The 21,482-nt window shown below is 33.0% G+C and overlaps 1 long non-coding RNA gene across 2 annotated transcripts in view; it reads right to left on the bottom strand.

The window, feature by feature from the left end:
* LOC129146750 (uncharacterized) overlaps nucleotides 1-21,482 on the bottom strand; it is a 131,744-nt gene that overhangs the window by 88,879 nt on the left and 21,383 nt on the right. For both annotated transcript variants that reach the window (XR_008553910.1, XR_008553909.1), the window contains exon 2: nucleotides 19,857-19,953. This is a non-coding gene — a long non-coding RNA (uncharacterized LOC129146750). The remainder of the gene's footprint in view (nucleotides 1-19,856; nucleotides 19,954-21,482) is intronic.

Raw genomic sequence — 21,482 nt, forward strand, 5'->3', positions numbered from 1 at the left:
AAGGAAATGGAGGCATCACACTCCCAGACTTCAAACTATACTACAAAGCCATAATCATCAAAACTGCATGGTATTGGAACAAGAACAGACATACAGACCAATGGAATCGAATAGAAAATCCAGAAATAAACCCACAGATTTATGGTCAACTAATCTTTGACAAAGGAGCAAAGACTATGCATTGGAGCAAAGAAAGTTTGTTCAATAAATGGTGCTGGGAAAACTGGGTCGCTACATGCAAAAGAATGAAGCTTGACCACTACCTCACACCATACACAAAAATCAACTCAAAATGGATTAAAGAACTAGACATAAGACCTGAAACCATAAAATACATAGAAGGAAATATAGGCGAAACACTATGGGATTTGCACATCAAAGACATCTTTACAGACACATCACCCAAAGCAGTGATAGTGAAGAGAAAGATAAACAGCTGGGACTACATCAAATTAAAGAGCTTCTGCACAGCAAAAGAGACAATAACAAAAACAAAGAGAAACCCCACCAACTGGGAGAACATTTTTGCACCCAACACTAATGATAAAGGACTGATCACAAAAATCTGCAAAGAGCTGATGAGACTCAGCAACAACAAAGAAAATAATCCAGTCAAAAAATGGGCAGAAGAGCTAAAAAGAAACTTCTCTGAAGAGGAAATGCAAATGGCCAACAGACATATGAAAAAATGTTCAACATCACTTGTAATCAGGGAAATGCAAATCAAAACTACCATGAGATACCATCTCACACCAGTGAGAATGGCACATATTAAAAAAACTAGCAACAACAAATGTTGGCGAGGGTGTGGAGAAAAAGGAACTCTCTTGCACTGTTGGTGGGAGTGCAAACTGGTCCAACCACTATGGAGAACTGTGTGGAGATTTCTGGACCTACTAAACATAGAGGTTCCATATGATCCAGCAATTCCACTCCTAGGTATTTACCCAAAGGACACAGAAACATCAATTCCAAAGAGCACCTGCACTCCTATGTTTATAGCAGCACTGTTTACAATAGCTAAGCTTTGGAAACAACCCAAATGCCCAAAAATAGATGACTGGATCAAGAAGATGTGGTACATATATACCATGGAATATTACTCAGCATTCAAAAAAGATAAACACATGCAATTTGCAGCAACATGGATGGCACTGGAAGGGATCATGCTCAGCGAAATAAGCCAAAAAGAAAAAGAAAAATACCGGATGGTCTCACTCATAGCAGGAATCTAGAAAACTTAAATAAGGGACCAGGAAAATGAATATAAGAAAGTGAAAATCAAAATCAACAAAAAACTATGAACCAGAGACACTTTTTGGGGGGTGGGGGGGCGGGAGGGGAAGGATTGGGGTCAGAATGGGGCGTTTGCAATTGTATGGGGGAATATAAAAATAAAATTTAATATTTAAAAAAAAAAAAATTTTAATCAATTGGAGATTTTTTTTAAGAATTACAGGAAAAAGGACTTGAATTATTGATATATATATAGACATTTCATATAATTCTTCTGTTTTGTAAATACTTTCATAAAATTCTATAGACTATCACTTCCTGCAAGAAAGTCACAAAGCAAATTATTATGTGGTAGTCATGGGCAAATCTAGTATTGAAGTAATCTATTTAAATTAGGTAACTCATGATATCATAAATTTGAGCATAAAATGAATTTTTCATAAAAAACAAATTAAAAATCAATAGCCAAGGAATTAAAAGTTCATGAACTATACATGGATATAATTGGTTTGGCACATTGAATATTTTGTAATCATGACTTTTTTCCTCATCTGAATGTGGTTTTCAAAAAATAGATCATTAAGGAAATTGCTTTAGGTGTAAATGTATTATGGAAACTGAATTTTTCATTATCACATTTTTTGATAACATTTACATTTCTAAATAATATTTAAAAATAAATGTTTAATATATCATTTCCAACTGGCTATGATAAAATTAAATTCATGCTTACATATCCATGCTCACAGAAATGTCAGCTTACTCTGTAGCTTAAATATTTAGGAAGAGAAGTCAATATAAGAGCTATTAGTTTTCCAGACTTTTTTTTTATAAATAATATATATGTAATCAATTATAATCACCTTTTGAAATGTAAAGTGTGAGATTTGAAAAAGGAGATGTTACTAAGCTGTTATTTACAAAAGTAGAAGTGAAGAAAACTTTAATCATGGCTACTGAATTTTGCATAGAAAAAATATTAGCATAGATAAACAAGTGCTCCTGGTCATATATTCAAGCAAATATTTTGAATATTGTTTCCACAGAGAAGTACCCCAAGCAAGCCAAGGAACCATTCAAATTTTACTGCTCTGTTGAACATGCTCAGTGATCGGGCAGTTTTATTTTTGAGGATGATTTATTTAAAAAAAAAAGATTTAGGACTATAATGTGATGGCACTAACTTTTTATGGAACTCTAAGTAATTTTTAATGCAATTCCAAGTGGTGTGAATAACAATTTTTAATTATTTTTACTCTTCTACATTTAATATGAACAAACCTACTTGCAGATTTAAATTCTATTATGCTCCTGAACCAAAATTCTATAGTTTAGAAATCATACTTGCTTACACTTTTGCACGACTATCTGCATTTATAGACACTTCTCTTTGAAACCAAAATCTGACCTTGCAAATTCTCAAACACTTGAAATGATTCCCCATTACCTCTGAGATATCACAGAAGCATTTGCAATGTGGTAATAGCAACTTTCTCAAACAGGAACAACTATGAACAAGGTCACAGAATTCACAAGTTCCCTAGCATAGTAAATGTCTTCTGTTTTCATTTTGATATTATTGAAAATGTTGAATATATATGGACCATCTAATTAAACCCTCATGCCATCATACTAACAAAAGAATATACTGCTGGAGTATGTTTTTAAAATTACATCTACACTGAAAACAGCTAGGTAACCAATGGCAACAGAGGAGGTTCCTTGGTTTGCTCTAGATGGTATCATCCAACAATTAACCAGAGGGATACTACACCCAGAAGTCTTGTGACATGGGGTGAAGCTGGAACACTCCTTGGACTTCAGAGATCAATACAGACTGTGATAGAGAAGACAGAGAAGAGAGTATGTTTTATTAAAGTAGAGGAAACTAGAGAGAAATGCCTGGAGGCTGTTTCAGAGATTAGGGATGCAGATGGTTAATTGATAGCTCAGTTATGGGCAGTGAGGAAGAGAAAGCTAAGTGGTGGTGGCACTCACCTTTGACCAAACATGCAGAAGAGCTGGGGTGTCTCCCGTAGGCAGGGTGTGCCACTTAAAAAATAACAAGGGCAATGCTGGATTGCACTTGGCCCCCACCCCTGGCAATGGACACTAACCTTATAAAGTACAAATGAAGGATCATCAAAACTTATAAAGCAACCATAAACAAACATCCATAAACATAAGATCAACACAGTAGAAGTAATGCACTTCAATACCACGCTCATCAATGGACAGATCAATCAGAGAGAAAATCAGTAAGAAAGCCATAGCCTTAAGAATGTTCAGATGGGTGTCGATATTTATAGTGCATCATACCCTCAAAAATTTGAGTACACATGTTTTTCAAATGCACATGGAACATTCAAGGAGATCATGTGTTAGTAAATGCCTGTAGATTGAAATATCAAGTATCCTTTCCAATCACGATGGTACTAAATGAGAAATCAACCAAACAAAAGTGGAGAGAACAAGCAAATATGCAAAGACTAAACAATACACTACAGAATGACTATTGGTTAGTAGAGATTCAGAGAAGAAATTTAAAAATTCCTAACATGAATAAAAATGAATACACAATGGGACACAGCAAAAACAGTGCCAAGATGGAAGCAGATAGTAATACAGGCTTACCTCAAACAAGAAGAAATATTTCAAAAGAATAACCTAACTTTACACCTTAAGGAACTAGAAAAAGAAGAGCAAACAAAAGAAAAATCCACTAACAATAAGGAAATAAAAATAGAGCTTAAGCTTGGATAAAGATCAAACTATATGTATTTCTTATTATATCACAATATCATAGTAAAATTTCAAGAGACTTGATGAGGCAGCTCAAAAAATATTTTGTTTGGAGATATTTAAAATAATAGGAATATTTAAGTTCAAGTACTTAGTGTAAGATTTGTAAAAAATCATTTTCACTAAAATAAATATATTTGGTTTTGAGTTGCTATTTCTTAAATAGTTAATAGTGATGTCTACTATTCAACTCTTGAAATTCATTTGTAACTAAGTTTGAGAGTTATTACTCACAAAAGATAAAAGAATGCCAGGAGTCTACAAGCACCTCCACACAGTGGCTGCCTGTGGCAAAGCACAGGTGAGGAGGCTCTGGGGAAAGGCCTGCCCTAGATCTGAGACCTGGAGTACTAGTAGTAGGGGGTGGGAAGGAGTGAGAGAACTTGCTTAGATCTGGGTTGTGTCTTCCACAGCCTTAAACAGACAACAAACAAGCAATATAAAAACTAGTAGTAACTGCTGCCATTTATTCCCTCTTCCTATTTCTTCCTCACTCATCTAAACTTGCCCTTTCTTATTTGTTGCTACTTACTCTTCACCCTACTTTTTTCTTTCTCCTATCATCACATTTCCAAGCATTTTCTCTTCTTTGTCTCTGTCCTTCACATTCCTCCTCTTTTATTTTTTTTCCTCCTGGTTTTTTTCTTTCTGGTCTCTTTGTCTTTTCTTATGCAAATTCCTTTCTTTCTCATTTTCTTTTCATTAGTCTTTTACTTTTTTAAAAAATTTTCTTCATTATTCCTTTTAGGACATTGCCAGTTACCTCCGTACACACACAGAAAAGAGTCTTGATTTTTCTATGTTTTGTGTTCCAGGGAATAATATGCCCTTAAGTTCTCTAAATTCATTTTTTTAAAAATCTGCATTTTCAGTGATTGTTGATTGACTTTAGTTCATGTGACTCTTCTCCGAGATATTATTATTAGGTAGAGGAGCACTAACCTGCTATGACCTGGATTATGACTTATTACTGAGTACCAGCTTAAGAGAAAAGCAATGCAGTAGCAGCATTAGAACATTTATTGTGATATCTGCCATTTACTGGTAAAGATACAATGAAGGACACTTGGGAGTTATGATTCCTCTAGAGTGCTTCTCTGCAACTCTTAACAATCATTCTACTTTTAACAAATCAATTTCTAACAATGTGCATCCTTAAAATATTTTTTTTAGTAATTTTACCTATATTTAACCCTTTCTTCAAAACTGGCAGCTAATGATGTTCTCATCTATTCAAAGTATGACCCATGACTATAGTGCTATAATGACCAGGGTAACCAGGAATAACATAAATTGTACATTGACCTACTATATTGAATATTTGTTCAAAAATCTTATGGAATAAGACACTCTTGTTCAAAAATCTTATGGAAAATTAAGAACTCATTTTTGCACTCTATTGGCAAAAATAACAGTTTTTTTTTTAATGTTTCCTAAGAGGAATTCACTTTAAAAAAATAAAATTTCTTTTCACTTATTTTTGTTTTAAATTCAAGTTATTAACATTTGTTATTTTTAATGTATATTTTTTATATTTTTCCTAGAACATATTTGAGAAATAGGATGCCCCCATTCTTTCATTATAGAAACAGGGGATGTGAAATTGGAGAGGAGAAAGAAGTGTTGTAATGTATTTTAACTTTGTCAGGGTCATTTCAGTTCAAGTTTTGGGCAAAGATTCAGGCCAGTTCTTATTTTATCCAAACCAGTGCCTCTCTAATCATAATGCTAGCAACCAGCTGTGTTGATTCACTTGTATCTAGTGCATGCTTTTATTGTGCTGCAGAGGAAAAGAACTTCATTTCATTTTGTGCTCAGACAAGAGTATTTTTCACCAAAACAACATAAGACTATGTCTGATTTTTGCCACATTGCATATGAGTTGTGAATGAATGCATAAAAAAAATCTGTGCCTTTTAAGCTAGTCTATGATTAACTTAAAATAAACATTTTGCATTTCTTGGATATGAAAATGGACAGATTTAATCTTATTTTTATATAATTACATAATATAGAGCTAACAATCTCTATATTAAGTCAGTGATTAAAGGAATATGCTGAAATATGTCCATATCACATCAGATATTGATATAAAGTTGTCTATCTTGTTATTTTTATTAATGTACTTTTAAGGAAAGGTAATGAAAATATAGACAATGATGTTGTGCTTGCATTTTATATTTGTTCACATAGAGACACTTAAACACAATTATTCAGCAATAGTTTAGTATCTGTTAATCTGTTAATTTTTTACATTATGACGTGAAGTCACTTTCAATCTCACTTCAAAAATAAATTTAGCTGAATTTGATTCATTTAAAAATATTACAAAGTATGGTGAGTCTAATAATCAGCCATCTCCCAGGATAACTTAAGTTAGTATACTATTTTAAGATGCAAATTTTTTTAAAAAAATATGTATAACTCAGAACAAATTACCTGCTCAATTAGGTGTTTCATATAAATAGAGTATTTATTCCTTGTTCTAATTAAATTCTAATTTAATTCAATAACATTACATTAAATTCATCAGATAGCCCAAAATTAAAAATTAGGTAAATTTTATCTAAATTGTATCTAAAAATAAATGTAAATATGCTTATATTTACAGAATTTCCATGTTCTGACCTAAATGATGAAAAAAAATCTATTAAGTTAGGATTTTTATTTTTTAGAATTTGTAACAAATTTATTTTTATAACCTGATGTGTTGAACTAAACTGAACAAAATATTTCAGGTAATCCTCTAGTATTGTTTTGTTTAAATGCATTCCTTAAAGAGAACCTATATTTTATTTCCATTTCATTTTTCTAATCAAAAACATGCATGCAATTACAACAATTTAATATCAAAATAACACTGCTTTCATGTGCTATGATTTGGACTCAGGAGCTAAAAACATAAAATATGAAAGAGTTAAACAATGTATCCTGTTACTGAATAGTCTTCTGATCCCACATTCCAATAAGATTACTCATCTCATTTAAAATTATCAACCTGGTAAATAAATCAATGTTTGAAAGCCCTGTCAATACATATCCATAATTCTATCTCCTTTCACATTCTAATTTTTCCTCAAATCTCTGTCCTAGAAATTTGTGGTCAGTGAAGGGCAATTCCAGTAGGTGGAGTAATAGTAAAGCAAATATATTATGTGAATCTATAACTTCTCGCTTCTATTGTCATTCTGAGCACAAATTAGCATAAATCAGATGGGGTTAATACAGAATAGAAGTAAAAAGCATAAGTATGGATAAATGCATTTCTTTACAGAGTAAATGTATTGCTATAGAACAAAAACACACTCCCTTTAGTCTTCAATTTTCTCTGTATTTTCACTTTCAAAAGTTTCCTGGAGAACTTACACTTAATACAAAAGTCTCAGAGACTAGCTTATTATCAGCACCACCAAATTTGACAAAGTAACGTGTTGGGGGAAATCAGAGAGTACAGACTCAAGCAAACTCGATGTTGGTATTCGGGTCATTTGAGATTTCCGAGAAAGAATTTTCTAATAAGGCCATGACCTTGCCAACCTACACTTGATTAGCCTGGTCAGAGCCTTCACTGTCCTGTCCAAGGACTTTCCAGAGTGGGGGAGGAGAGGGAGACAGAGAGGAAGAGAGATGATATATTAGGGAAGGATATTCTGGATGCCTCTATTTCTCCTGAGAATCATCTTGAACTTTAATCAGCAAAAGTTTATCTACCAAATATGTATATGTTAAAAAAGATAAATATTAATTTATTCTGTCTACTTTCGTATCTATCTTTAAAACCAAGGAAAAGAATGATTCCTGTATCTTATTACCACTTTTATGATCAGTATAGCCATCTCCATTCTCCCCAAACTCTGGTCATAAAATCTCACATAGTGTTCCACTTGAGCAAGTAAAAATGTGCCTGGTATTTAAGGGCAGAGCCTGGGTATGTGCTTGTAATGGACAGCCATCCTAAGATGTCTCCTGTGTCATATGGGTTAATTTTAAAACTTACTACAGAATGTTATGATCTTCTAGTTTAAACTCATGAAGATATGAAGGATAGTTTGTTTTTATATTTTACCTTTGGCCTGTCATGTAAAGTATGTTAGCTGATCCTTTAAAATCTAAGCAACAAAAGCTTCTGCCGTGATATGCAGAAATATATAATTCCTTCAGTTTTTTTTTTTTATGTCCAAAAGTGTTTATCACCCAAAGTATTACTAAGAATCAATTTAAAAAACAGAAAAGAACACACATTTTCTTAATCTAAAATGAATTTTTTTGTGTTGTATCTTATGCCTATCAACTGGATAAATACAGGCACTACTTTTATCAAATATGCAAGAAAATATTAATATAAACTGTGAATTCTGTATTCTACTATATAATCATCTTGTTAGATATTTGAGTCTTTACAATATAATAATTATATATTGTCATAAAATTGAAAAAGACTGAGTACTAAAGTTACTCAAAACAAAAATATTTAACTCATCCTGCCATATATTCTTTTTTTTTTAAGATTTATTTATGTATGCATATAAGAACTGGGGCACAGGCTAGAGATGCGGGGGATGAGAGGATTCACCAGAGACAGAGTGGGGAACAGAACAGGCAGACTGACTGAAATACACTGCTGAGGGGAGCAGTGGGCAAGACAGGAGAGGTCTGCTGCGCCATATGGGTAGCTCCCTGGCCAGCTGGGGATTTAATTAGTGCTGCAGAGGCTGCGGATCACTTCATAGTACGGTGCTTAACCCCTTGCGCCACCAGGGAGGCCCCATATAATCTTTTTATCTCCATGTATTGAGAAGAAAAAATTTAGAGGAAAATAACAGAGATGTGATTTAAACACTTCTCCTTCTATTTCAATTTACTTCAGTGAGAATCATTAGATAATTGAGCATAAAGTTCCAAAACTCCAAAAGTACCTCAAAATGGCAATTTTCATAAGCATAATTGAATAGCACAGAAGTTAATAAAAATATTTTATGATCTAAACAAAATGAATCTTTAATCAAGACTAATCTTGATTCTTTTCATAAACATTAAACAGAGGCAAAAAAAATCAATGCTTTCATGTAAATATTTTCCATCTCATAATCAGCTCAGTTTCTTGGGAATGTCTCTTCTCCATATAATCCCAAATTCCTCACAAATGGATAACCACTTTATTAAGAGGAGAATTATAGTACCCCTGGGGACACACTGATATTTTGCCTCATTTTAAGGGGATAAAGAAAATTAATGGATTACTAACAGGAAGATATAAGTATTTTGTTAGGAAATTTTCAACTATTTCCATGAAATACATATCATTATCTATGTTAGTTTTTATTTATATCATTATTTATGTTAGCATCACATTTTCACATGAAGATACTCAGAATACCTCGCCTTACTCCACTCCTTATCTTCTCTCTTGCTTGGTTATCTGACTATTATGTAAATTTTTGATTATCAAATTAAAACACTGAGATATATAATTTCTGGCATTTTTTTTTTATTTTTTCCCACCTCAAACAATTAGAGGTAGCAGTCTTGAAAACTCAGGTTGCTGTATAACACAGTCTTTTCCCGGGATGGAAAATTCCAAGACATTTCCAAGTGTATGTAAGAAAAGGAAATGCCAGCAGCTCTCCTGCCTGCCCGTGACTAAGCAGGTCCTCTCTTGTTCTTGTCCTTTTCCTAATACACCTCTCCTTTTAAAGTGGAAAAAAAAAGAGTAAAATGAAAGGAAGTGATGTGGGAGAATGAAAGAATAATAGTTATTCCTTTTTGATACAAATCTTAATCCACTTTATGTTATTTTTCAGTAACAATTTTTACATCCATCTGTCTCTTGTGTCTTATTTTTTAATTTATTCAATTTCAGGAGAGAAAGAATAGAGTGCTATATATTGACACCCTTAATCCCCAAGATTATTTAAAACATTCTGAGAACATCTTTGTTGAACATAATTGAGTGTTAACTATACCTTTATCCGTAAACAGGGTATCAGAGCAAATTTTTTTTCATATAATTAGTAATGACATCTAAAATTATCTACAGCTCTAAGACACTCATGAAATAACAATACAATCTGCCAAGAATATGGAAAGCTATTCCTGGGGCCTCATTGGTGGCCTGGTGATTAAGTCTCAGTGCTATCACTGCAGAGGCTTAAGTGTGATGCCTGGCCAGGGAGCTAACCCGCACATGGCACAGCAGACCTCTCCTGTCTCTCCTGCTACTCCCCTCAGCAGCTTGTTTCAGTAAATCCTCCTGTTCTTCTCCCCAATCGCTCTTTGGTAAATTCTCTCATTCCCTCCTCTCTGCAACTCTGGTCTATAACTCAGTTCTTCTACAAAAATAAATAAATCTTTTAAAAAAAGAAAGTTATTCCTTGATGAAGCAGCTATTTAAATGTCAGAACCTTCATATTAGGTACCTATAATAGTAACATATTTTTCCTAATGACTCTTAGGTATTGGATTATAATATGCATCTTATGTCTAAGTGGAGGTTTTGTAAACAGAAGAGTTCATTTTGTCTATATGTATTTTATTGAGGTTTCTTTTTTTATTTTAAAGATTTATTTTTATTTTATTTATGCATATAAGAACTGGGGTATAGGCCAGAGGTTGTGGGGAGCGAGATGATTCACCAGAGACAGAGTGGGGAGCAGAACAGGCAGATCTACTGAAATACACTGTTGAGGGGAGCAGCAGGCAGAAGGGAGAGGCCTGCTGTACCATGTGGATTAGCTCCCTGGCCAGAGATCAAACTCAGGCTGGAGATAGCTTGATAGCACTGAGACTTTAACCCCTGCACCACCAGGGAGGCCCTGTATTGAGATTTCTCAAATGAAGTTTTAGTTTACTAAAATGTTCCAGTCGAATCATAGATACATAATATTATTTAAGATTCTATCAACTAGTACTAAGTCAGGATAATATTTTCAACACAAATTAGACCACTGTTTTTATAACTAGTACATCCTTCTGCAATGCTTTTTACTTCAAACTGATAAGACATAAAATTATTGTACAATCTCTTTTTGTGAAAATACATAGCTCACTTTAATTTTATAATTTTTAAAGAAAACATCAGCAGTCTTAAATTTGATCTAAAAATTAGAACAGAATAAATAATTTGACCATATAGGCCTTATAATATAGGAAGGCATATAAACTAGGAGAATGAGCTCAAATCTATGGCAAAAAGTAAAGAATAAATATGTCTTCATGCTGGTTATTGTTCAAGGACAGAAAGCAGACTTTCCCACAAAAATGTAAAAGATTAATGGATTTTTGGATAGAAATGAATTTTTAGAGATTCACCTCCTAATCTCTCTGACATACAGACACACTTGTACAACTTTAAAGGTATAACGTGATTTAAAGTAGAATATTATATATGGCACATTGTGACTTGAAAATGATGTTTCCAGTATGAATGTAATATTAGCACAAAGAAAGTACACTCTGGAGAAGGGAAAAATCATTATGTGGTAAGTTCTATCTTATCTAGATGGCAAAAGGGGTCATGTCAGTCATGCAGGACAATTCTAAACTATTGCAGCTGAGCAAAATTCCATTATAAATCATCTCAATATAACATCTCAATATACATAGATTCAATTTTACAAAGTCATCAAATCATGACCTCATTTTGATAGTGATATATAATGTAACTGTAGATCTGGTTTCAATACTAACTACTTGTGCAATTGCAGATGACACTTCCTTTTTTTGAGTATTATTTTCTCCATTTAAAAATACAAGTATTAGAATAGATAATCTATAAAGGTCTCTGTAGAGTGAACAGTCTGAGGCTGTTTCCCTAAAATTCATAGAAATGTAGCAAGAATGCTGTTCTGGCTTCTCATTGTCAGTACTATAGAATGAGATTATCCTGCATTTAAATGATAAATCAAAGTTCAGTTAAGCTAGATTCTTCAATTTCCTAGAAAGGTGAGTGAATTCTTTACCTGTCAAGGGAGGAAAGGAGTCACTCATCTTTGAATTACTTATAATGATAGCAAAATTTCCTGAAGTATTGGGGGCTCCAAATTCAGTTCTCACCACATCTATTTACATATTAGTATGTAATGTGAGTACATAATAAGGAGGCTTTAACATTCCAGATAATTATAATTCAAAATAAAAACATGTAACATTTTGAAAATTAAGTTATAAAAGTAAATTGCATCCTCATGAAATAATGTACTACAGGGTTTTCCAACCCAATACTTCACATTTGGGGCTAGATCATACTTTGATGTGCAGGGCTGTCCTGTGCATTATAGAATGTTTAAAAATGATTTTTTATTGTGGATAATTCTTCTACATGATAATGTCAACCTTAACCAACAAGCTGCAAAAACCAATAGTGTCTCCTGGGGAGCAATGTCTTCTATGGTCAAATGGTGCCTGACTCTGAGTCACTGGTACTTTACAATATGGTCTATATATGTATGGTCTCAGAACATTCCAACAGCTCTACAAAAAGTTCTCATCTTAATGTTCCAGGATGAATGGTTTCATTTATTTTAAAACATTTGTTATATCATTTAGTTTGAACCTCTATAAATGCAAATGTTAACAGACTATTTTAGCATAGTTTTTGGAAAACAGAATATAATTATAGTTAAACTACATAAAAAGACAAAGTTCATAATAGCCGAGATATGAAAATAATCTACATATGTTTGGATGGATGAACAGAAAAGAATTCTCTCTCTGTCTCTCTCTTACACACAAAAATCTGGATTTGTGACAAAATTGATGAAAGTGGAGAGCATAGTGCAAGACAAACAGAACAGAATGGTTGCCGGGGATGGGGGTTGAGGAAGTCAAGAGATGTACATCAACAAGTGTAATCTTCCAGTTTTAAGAAAAGTTCTGAGGTTCTAATATATAGCATGGTGACTTTAACTGATAATATGGCATTGTGTACAATAGACCTTACTTAATGTCATCAATAGGTTCTTTGAACAAAATTATATAGGTGTAGAGAAAGCAGGTCCTTGAATATGGTCCCTCTTTCACATCAGCTGGGATTGCTTTTTCTTCCTCATCAATGTTAGAACAAAATGACATTATTTAAGGACCTTCTATACTGAAAAGTTTCTGAGAACTGATCTTAACCATTCTTACCGCTCACAAAAAGTCAACTATGTGAACTGATGTGCTAATTATACTGATCTTAGTAATTTTTCCATGTTAAATGTGTACTTCAAATTTGCACATTGCACACTTTAAATATACAGTTACATACGTCAACTACTCCATAAAGTTGGGGGGAGGAAACAGAAATAAGTCTTCTGCTAAAGAAACTGAGTTCTGTAGACATGCTTCCGCTAGCAAAGAATCTGCTCATTACTGACAAATACCTTTAAATTGCTGCGTGGAATTGCATAGCAGCTGATTGAATTCTGCACCCTTTTCTGCGACCTCTATGCTCGAGACATTTTATTGTGCTAGCAGAAGTAAAAATACGCTTCTTATTACTGATTTTGAGGCAGCAAGTTTGTTGACTTTTAATGAAAATGCTTTATTTACCAAGAGTTTTGTTTCCCCTTCTTTATGGATCTGTGACATTTTCATTATTATTCATTTGAAGATATTGAGGATTATTTCATACATTTAATATTTTCAAAGTAAGTGTGATTAAAGCCACCATGTATCTATGCTCTGGGGCATTATTCTGAGGCAAAATCATAACTGGCATTAAACCTAGAGATAATTATGCATGTCCACGGAGAGAATGTTATTCACTTAAGAGCATGGCCACATAGTGACTTCAATTGGGTTACATTTCTAGTGTTAAGTGGACTGAGTGACTCTAAAGGTTTCTGGACCCTCTCCAAAATTGGAGTAGTGCAATTTTTGCTATAAGTTCAAGTTCTGTTGTTACATTGGAAGAATCTTTATTAAGATGCATATAGGTCTGATTCGCAAAAAATGCATTCGGAAAAATTAGGTTGTAATTTATACGAAAATTAGTGAAAATTGTAAATCCAAGGAGTTTTTTCTTACAAGCATCAAGAACACAACCAATGTTTCTTAAACTGTTTTCAGTTGCAGTAGTGTGAGATGAGATTCAACAGGTCTATTTTCTTTAATACTAATGACCATTTTCCATCGTTATTTGTGTACTATTAACCTAAAGTTTTTTAACAATATATCTTGCTATCGAATGCATAAAACTCAGTACATAAACTTCCTTCTCATATTTGTTCTTATAAGAAAAATCATCAAAATGTAAAGAACATTAAATATATTGCCACAGATCTTAACTGAAATATTATTCTGAAGATCTAACTTATTTTTCTTACTGCACAATCATGTAAGTTTAAATTTTAATTGGAAATATATCTCAGTCGCCATTTACAGAAATATTCCAAAGGTATATCATAGTATATTTTCTTTTTGTCATGCAATATATATAAAAATTATGCTAAAATAAAGATAGTACTTTTTGTTTTTAACTCAATATTATTTTGAAGATTATGTCTATGAATATAAGGTATATAAAACAGAAGTTTAATCAAATATTCATGGTAATTAATATTCTATGCTCATGACTGGAAAAATTATTTGGTACTAAAGACACTGAATGGTCAAATCAATCCTGAGAAAAAGAGAACAAAATCAGAAATATCATGCTTCCCAAATTTCAAACTATTCACCAAAGTGATAGTGATCAAACAGCATATTACTGGAATAAACATGCAGACCAATGAAACAAAACTGAGATCCCAGAAATAATCCTACACGTATTATGGATGACTAATTTATAGCAAAGGAGCCAAGAGTTTAAAATAGAGCAAGAAAAATCTCTTCAATAAATGATACTGGAAAAAATGAACAATCACAAGCAAATGGTATAGGAAGATGAGGAAAAGTGCTATGTGAACATATGACATGCTCGACAAGTCAAGAAGGAGGTTTTACAATCCAAAAGATCAATGAAACCAAGAGCTGGTTCTTCGAAAAAATCAATAAAATAGACAAACCCCTAGCCAGGCTCACAAGGGCAAAAAGGGAGAAAGCACAAATAAATAGGATAATAAATGAAAGAGGAGAAATCACAACGGACACAGCAGAAATCAAAAGAATAATTAATAACTACTATGAACAGTTATATGGAAACAAGTTCAACAATCTAGAGGAGATGGACAAATTCCTACAACTCTACAATCACCCAAAGCTAGATAAAGAAGAAATAGTACACCTAAACAGACCAATTACAATTAGCGAAATTGAAATGGTAATCAAAAACCTCCCCAAAAACAAAAGCCCAGGACCTGATGGATTTACAAATGAATTCTACCAAACATTCAGAGACGAATTGGTGCCTATCCTTCACAAACTCTTCCAAAAAATTGAGAAGGAAGGTATAATACCTAACACGTTCTATGAAATCAACATTACACTAATACCAAAACCGAACAAGGACAACACAAAAAAAGAAAACTATAGGCCAATCTCCCTAATGAACACTGATGCAAAAATCCTCAATAAAATTTTAGCTATCAGAATCCAACAGTGTATCCATAAGGTAATTCACCACGACCAAGTAGGATTCATTCCAGGGATACAAGGATGGTTTAACATCCGAAAATCAATCAACGTTATCCAACACATCAACAAAAATAAATATAAAAACCATATGATAATATCAATAGATGCTGAGAAAGCTTTCGACAAAGTGCAACACCCATTCATGATAAAAGCCCTTGAAATTCTTGGGATACAAGGAACGTACCTCAACATCATAAAGGCCATATATGACAAGCCAACAGCCAGTATCATTCTCAATGGTAAAAAGCTGAAAGCAATTCCATTAAGATCTGGAACAAGACAAGGATGTCCACTTTCACCACTGCTTTTCAATGTAATACTGGAAGTCCTAGCCAGAGCAATAAGACAAGAGAAAGACATCCAAGGAATCCAAATAGGAAAAGAAGAAGTCAAACTATCACTCTTTGCAGATGATATGATAATATACATAGAGAACCCAAAAACTCCACAGAAAAACTAATTCAACTCATCAATCAGTTCAGTAAAGTGGCAGGTTACAAAATCAACACGCAAAAGTCAGTAGCCTTCCTATATACAAACAATAAATCTGAAGAAGAAAAAAATCAAAAAAACCATCCGTTTTATTATTGAAACAAAAAAAATCAAATATTTGGGAATAAATCTAACAAAAGAGGTAAAGGACCTATACAAAGAAAACTATAAAACACTGTTAAAAGAAATAGAAGAAGACACAAAGAAATGGAAAAACATCCCCTGCTCATGGATTGGGAGAATAAACATTATTAAAATGGCCATCCTACCAAAAGCAATGTACAGATTCAATGCTATTCCAATCAAAATTTCAATGTCATTCTTCAAAGAAATAAAACAATTATTGATGAAATTCATATGGAATCACAAAAAACCCCGAATAGCCAAAGCTCTCCTGAAAAAAAAAGAAGGGAATGGAGGCATCACACTCCCAGACTTCAAACTCTACTACAAAGCCATAATCATCAAAACTGCAAGGTATTGGAACAAGAACAGACATACAGACCAATGGAATCGAATAGAAAATCCAGAAATAAACCCACAGATTTATGGTCAACTAATCTTTGACAAAGGAGCAAAGACTATGCATTGGAGCAAAGAAAGTTTGTTCAATAAATGGTGCTAGGAATACTGGGTTGCTACATGCAAAAGAATGAAGCTTGACCACTACCTCACACCATATACAAAAATCAACTCAAAATGGATTAAAGAACTAGACATAAGACCTGAAACCATAAAATACATAGAAGGAAATATAGGCGAAACACTACGTGATTTGCATATCAAAGGCATCTTTACAGACACATCACCCAAAGCAGTGATAGTGAAGGCAAAGATCAACAGCTAGGACTACATCAAATTAAAGAGCTTCTGCACAGCAACAGAGACAATAACAAAAACAAAGAGAAACCCCACCAACTGGGAGAAAATTTTTGCACACAACACTAATGATAAAGGACTGATCACAAAAATCTGCAAAGAACTGATGAGACTCAACAACAACAAAGAAAATAATCCAGTCAAAAAATGGACAGAGGAGCTAAAAAGAAACTTCTCTGAAGAGGAAATGCAAATGGCCAACAGGCATATGAAAAAATGTTCAACATCACTTGCAATCAGGGAAATGCAAATCAAAACTACCATGAGATACCATCTTACACCAGTGAGAATGGCACATATTAAAAAAACTAGCAACAACAAATGTTGGCGAGGTTGTGGAGAAAAAGGAACTCTTCTGCACTGTTGGTGGGAGTGCAAACTGGTCCAACCACTATGGAGAGCTGTGTGGAGATTTCTGGACCTATTAAACATAGAGCTTCCACAGGATCCAGCAATTCCACTCCTAGGTATTTACCCAAAGAACACAGAAACATCAATTCCAAAGAACACCTGCACCCCTATGTTTATAGCTGCACTATTTACAATAGCTAAGCTTTGGAAACAGCCCAAATGCCCAAAAATAGATGACTGGATCAAGAAGATGTGGTACATATATACCATGGAAGATTACTCAGCATTCAATAAAGATAAACACATGCAATTTGCAGCAACATGGATGGCGCTGGAAGGGATCATGCTCAGTGAAATAAGCCAAAAAGAAAAAGAAAAATACCGGATGGTCTCACTCATAGCAGGAATCTAGAATACTTAAATAAGGGACCAGGAAAATGAATAACTATAAGAAAGTGAAAATCAAAATCAACAAAAACTATGAACCAGAGACACTTTTTGGGGGGTGGGGGGGCGGGAGGGGAGGGATTGGGGTCAGAATGGGGGGATTGCAAATGTATGAGGAATATAAAAATAAAATTTATTAATTAAAAAAAAAAAAAGAAGGAGGTTTTAAACACCTTTCCCTAACAGCCATCAAAAGGAATGAATTCTGGTGACACTTTGCTTTTAGACTTCTAGCTACGCAAACTTTGAGAAAACAAATTTCTGTTTAAACAGAAAAAAATGCTATAATTAAATTTATCTAAATAAAAGGTATCTTAATGATAATAACATAATACCATCAAATGTGCTTGAATAAAAAGAATGTTAAGTCACAAACAGAATTATCTGTGAAAAGATTACTGTTGTCAAAGGGAAAATGTGCTTCAGCAAAGAATGCATGGAAAATTGCAGCCAAACCTCCCCAATTTTATAAGGTAAAAATCAGTGAAAAATAGGGAGAAAAGAAACATTTTTTAATTGACATGTAAAAGGAAAAAGAAAAAGGCCATAGAAAAGTGGAACTAAGATGAAAAAATAAGTCAAAATATATCAATCATCAGAAGGAATAAAGTTGTCAGTTAAACAAAAATATAGAAAGTCTAAAAGGAAAAAAACAAACAATATGCTGTTTAAAAGAAACACACAAAACATTAAAGACACCCATTTTCAAAATGAAAATTAGACCAGGAAACTGGAATGGATAGTTATGATATTTAGAATCTAAAAAAATAGACTTCACTTCAAATAAATAACTTATGTATAAATATATCAGAAAGTAGACTCTGGGAAATATGTGTGTATTTATATAATGATAAATGTTAGTTAACTGGGGCAATATAGCAATTCTATTTGTTTTCACCCAGTAGTAGTTTTAGGATGACCTAAAGACACACGTCCCAAAATTTAAAATAGTGATGGCTGAAATAATTTACTTTCCTCTCAATCATTTATAGTTCAGTGACAAACTATTCACTGCTGACATGAGCATTTTGAGATTCAAGTAGCAAGCTATTTCCACTCATCTTTCTGACACACTTAAATATAGTCTTCATTCATTCTCGTGGTCCCAAAGGTGACATCTCTATTCCATGTTATAAGCAAGAGAAAGGACAAGAATGGGGCAAAAGGTCTCTGCAAATTCTCATTAAAGACATTCAAGAAAACTACTTAACAGTGTACTTACACCCATTAACCATGAACCATATCTAGTGTTAACATCATGTGGAGATACAAACAAGTCTGGTAGTGGCCATTTATACAGCTGTTATGATAATTAAGGAAGTAAAAAACAGATTTTAGAGGATAAATAGCAGTCTCTTCAACAGTCTCAAAATATTATAAAGCAAAAGTTGATAGAACTCAGGGGAAAACTGACACCACTATTACAGAGATTTCAGCAGTCCTCTTTTCAACTCTGAGATTTCAAGTATGTTATATTCAGATATTGGTGAATGCAGTGATAAAGGTTTACTATTTTGAAAAAATTTACTCTAAGAAAAAAAATCTTGTATATATTACCAGAACTGAGTAAGGAAGAAATTTGTATCAGATATTCCTGAAACTAATTAATTGAATCAGCATTTTTTTTTAATGTTTCTAAAAGAAATTCTAGAACAAAAAATATTTTATTAATAAATTCTATGTAACTTTAAAGAGTAATCGTTTAAATCTTAGGTAACTCTTCCAAAGAATTATCAAGAGGAATCACTCTCCAACTCATTCTATGAAACAATATAGTCTTGTTATCAACGTTAGACAAAGGAGATAATGGAAAGGAAAATTATAAGCTAATTTTCCACATAAACCTAAATATAAAAATTCTTACAAAATGTTAGTCAAGTTAATCTAGCAATGCATTTAAAAGTTGCTATAGCAATGACTGTTGAAAGAATTGTCTATGGCTGAAAAACATGTAAGTGTGAAAACCACATTAAGAAGCTGAAGGACACAATAAATGCAGACATATCAAGCTATTAATTAAAATTTTATCCATGGTAACATCTATTATCAAACTAGAACTATTCTTATATTAAGGAGAATTTACAGGAAAATACCTTTTCCTGGTGAAAATTTAGGTGTGCTCTATTCAAATTCACAGGCTCCCCAGGATGACTTCTATCATAGTCAGCTCTTTCCATTGTACTGGAAGACCTACCCAACGCAAAAAGAAAAATAAAGTTTATCGGAATTGGAATGAAAGAAAGAAAATTGCCATTATTCAGGGTTGATAATGACCGCATAGGAAATACAGAATATTAATAAAAATTTCTTTGAATTAAAGCATATACTAAAATTACTGAATAGCATTACAAAATATTAATTACAGTTTTGGAAAACTAAAATAAATATTGCGAAAACAGTCATCAGACATCATTTGCCAGGTAAATAAAATGTCATCTCTGAGCACTCTAAAACATAGTAAGGTACTCTTTACAAAAAATAAAAAATAAAAACTATTATGAGACATTTAAAAAGATATAAGTAATTGGAAAATATAGACAGTATTCTTGCATTGAAAAAATCAGTTCTTTTTTTCTGCATTGATCTTAAATTCAATGCAATTGTTATAACACTTTAGCAGAATTTTTTATAATTTATGTGAATTGCAGTACTGAGGAGTATCCAGGAATATCCTGGAGAAGCAAATCTGGGGATACTACCTCAAGCAAATACAAAGATTTATTAGAAAACAAATTATTAATGTAATATTAAAATAGGAATAACTAAACAAGTCCAAAATATATCTATTAATTGAAGAGCAATTAATATAAAAAAGAATCATGATAGCCATATTAAATGATAGTAGAAAAGAGGTTTTAATACTATTATTGGGACTACTGGCTATTCATAGAGAAAAAAGAAAATGAATTTAGATACCTAACTCATGAGAGGCAAAGTATTCAACTTCAAATAAAGATGTAGGAGTTTAGCAAGCACAATGAAACCTTTAAAACACAAGGTAAATCATCTCTATTGCTCTTTGCATAAATACTATTCAAATATACAGAGTTGGGCCTCCCGGGTGGCGCAGTGGTTGAGCACTGGGCTGCGAAGCTGCCTGCAGCCTCTGCAGCGCCAGTTCGATCCCTGGCCTCTGGGCACGGTCCCACTTGGCAAGGCAGACCTCTTCCTGTCGTGCCTGCTGCACCCCTCAGCAGTGTATTTCATCAGTCTGCCTGTTCTGCTCCCCACTCTGGCTCTGGTGGATTCTCTCACCCTCCCGTGCTTCTGACTGTACCCAGTGCTTGTATAAATAAATAAAAAATCTTTAAAAAAATATATACAGAGTTTACTAATTGGACCATGGTAAATTTAAAGTTCTTTTCATTAAAAAGCACATTAAAATTTGAAAAGAGAAAACAATTCACAGAATGTATTTGCATCACATATAGTTGAGAATTAACCAGAATATATTTCAATATGTGAAACATATACTTCATAGAATGCCTGTGAAAAAAGTCACAAAAAAAAAAAAATAAAAAATGCTCTCACCTCATTAATAATGACGAATATGCAAAATAAGATGTGTGAAATTTCTCTATTATAAGACAGGCAATGAGTGACAATACCAAAAATGGTGCGATTATAAAAGATAGGGAGTTGTGTGCACTGCCAGTAGAATAAATTGATATCGTTATACTGGGATAACGATAGATACAAATGCTTAGATACAAATGCTT

Source organism: Talpa occidentalis, unplaced genomic scaffold (assembly GCF_014898055.3).
Source record: "Talpa occidentalis isolate TD23 unplaced genomic scaffold, MPIMG_talOcc4v2.1 talOcc4.4, whole genome shotgun sequence".
NCBI lineage: Eukaryota > Metazoa > Chordata > Mammalia > Eulipotyphla > Talpidae > Talpa > Talpa occidentalis.